The following is a 2,500-nucleotide window of genomic DNA, read 5'->3' as shown; positions in this document are numbered from 1 at the left end:
CCGAGGCGTACACTCAAAGACCAGAGACGTTATAACAACGTATCCCAGACGCTTTCAATCTAGCCGACGGGTACGGGAGATCGTTCGAACGCCTATAAGCCGAGTGTCGAGGTGGCGGCACACGGAAACCGGGGCTGCCTGCGTGCAGTCCCGAAACACACAGTAGACGCGCGGGCCGACCGGGCTACGAGACCCGGTCGGCGATGGGTGGCGCACGTCCGAGCCGAGATTTTGTATCGAAGCTCCCTGGTTGATCCTGCCAGTAGTCATATGCTTGTCTCAAAGATTAGCCATGCATGTCTCAGTGCAAGCCAAATTAAGGTGAAACCGCGAATGGCTCATTAAATCAGTTATGGTTTCTTAGATCGTACACACATTTACTTGGATAACTGTGGTAATTCTAGAGCTAATACATGCAAACAGAGTTCCGACCAGAGATGGAAGGAATGCTTTTATTAGATCAAAACCAATCGGCGGCGGGTACGTCCCGTCCGCCGTTTACCTTGGTGACTCTGAATAACTTTGGGCTGATCGCACGGTCTCGTACCGGCGACGGCTTCTTTCAAATGTCTGCCTTATCAACTGTCGATGGTAGGCTCTGCGCCTACCATGGTTGTAACGGGTAACGGGGAATCAGGGTTCGATTCCGGAGAGGGAGCCTGAGAAACGGCTACCACATCCAAGGAAGGCAGCAGGCGCGCAAATTACCCACTCCCGGCACGGGGAGGTAGTGACGAAAAATAACGATACGGGACTCATCCGAGGCCCCGTAATCGGAATGAGTACACTTTAGCGAGGATCCATTGGAGGGCAAGTCTGGTGCCAGCAGCCGCGGTAATTCCAGCTCCAATAGCGTATATTAAAGTTGTTGCGGTTAAAAAGCTCGTAGTTGAATCTGTGTCCCACGCTGTCGGTTCACCGCTCGCGGTGTCTAACTGGCATGATTGTGGGACGTCCTACCGGTGGGCTTAGCCCTCCGGGGCGGCCCAACTAATATCCCATCGCGGTGCTCTTCACTGAGTGTCGAGGTGGGCCGGTACGTTTACTTTGAACAAATTAGAGTGCTTAAAGCAGGCTATTTTCGCCTGAATACTGTGTGCATGGAATAATGGAATAGGACCTCGGTTCTATTTTGTTGGTTTTCGGAACCCCGAGGTAATGATTAATAGGGACAGATGGGGGCATTCGTATTGCGACGTTAGAGGTGAAATTCTTGGATCGTCGCAAGACGGACAGAAGCGAAAGCATTTGCCAAAAATGTTTTCTTTAATCAAGAACGAAAGTTAGAGGTTCGAAGGCGATCAGATACCGCCCTAGTTCTAACCATAAACGATGCCAGCTAGCGATCCGCCGAAGTTCCTCCGATGACTCGGCGGGCAGCTTCCGGGAAACCAAAGCTTTTGGGTTCCGGGGGAAGTATGGTTGCAAAGCTGAAACTTAAAGGAATTGACGGAAGGGCACCACCAGGAGTGGAGCCTGCGGCTTAATTTGACTCAACACGGGAAACCTCACCAGGCCCGGACACCGGAAGGATTGACAGATTGAGAGCTCTTTCTTGATTCGGTGGGTGGTGGTGCATGGCCGTTCTTAGTTGGTGGAGCGATTTGTCTGGTTAATTCCGATAACGAACGAGACTCTAGCCTGCTAAATAGGCGTACCTTCCGGTATCTCGAAGGCCCCCGGCCTCGGTCGGGCGGTTTTTACTACCGGCGTACAAATAAATCTTCTTAGAGGGACAGGCGGCTTCTAGCCGCACGAGATTGAGCAATAACAGGTCTGTGATGCCCTTAGATGTTCTGGGCCGCACGCGCGCTACACTGAAGGAATCAGCGTGTCTTCCCTGGCCGAAAGGCCCGGGTAACCCGCTGAACCTCCTTCGTGCTAGGGATTGGGGCTTGCAATTATTCCCCATGAACGAGGAATTCCCAGTAAGCGCGAGTCATAAGCTCGCGTTGATTACGTCCCTGCCCTTTGTACACACCGCCCGTCGCTACTACCGATTGAATGATTTAGTGAGGTCTTCGGACTGGTACGCGGCAATGTCTCGGCATTGCCGATGTTGCCGGGAAGATGACCAAACTTGATCATTTAGAGGAAGTAAAAGTCGTAACAAGGTTTCCGTAGGTGAACCTGCGGAAGGATCATTAACGTTTCGTACTGCCGAAGCAGCGACTCGTAAGCGCGCGGGGCTGTCTCGCCGCGAGAGCGGCGTGTCACGCCCACGTGTCGCGAACAAAATTACACAAAACTTTGAACGACGTAACGGTCGGGCCCGGTTGCCGCGGCGCGCAACACAATCGTCGTGACAACGAACGCGGTGCTGACGCCGGATCCGATGGGTCCGGCGTTCGCCGCGGTCGCGACGAGCGCAGTCGCCGGCTAAAACCGCCTGACGACCGACTCGCGCCGAGGCGTCGACCCGTCGCTCCGCGTCCAGCGCGGAGCAGCGGCGGGTCGTTCGCGCCTCCGGCCGACTCGGTGCCGAGAGGGGACCGCTCCG

The 2,500-nt window shown here is 54.4% G+C and overlaps 1 non-coding gene across 1 annotated transcript; it reads left to right on the top strand.

Moving 5' to 3' along the window:
* The first annotated feature begins 243 nt into the window (after positions 1-243).
* Positions 244-2,147, top strand: LOC124309941 (small subunit ribosomal RNA). Its single transcript, XR_006909507.1, has one exon. It is a non-coding gene; the product is annotated as a small subunit ribosomal RNA (ribosomal RNA).
* Positions 2,148-2,500: the final 353 nt, after the last annotated feature.

The sequence above is a fragment of the Neodiprion virginianus genome, unplaced genomic scaffold (genome assembly GCF_021901495.1).
Source record: "Neodiprion virginianus isolate iyNeoVirg1 unplaced genomic scaffold, iyNeoVirg1.1 ptg000069l, whole genome shotgun sequence".
In the NCBI taxonomy this organism is placed as follows: domain Eukaryota; kingdom Metazoa; phylum Arthropoda; class Insecta; order Hymenoptera; family Diprionidae; genus Neodiprion; species Neodiprion virginianus.
The sequence above is the reverse complement of the archived record's forward strand: the minus strand, read 5'-3'. Positions and strand labels throughout refer to the sequence as shown.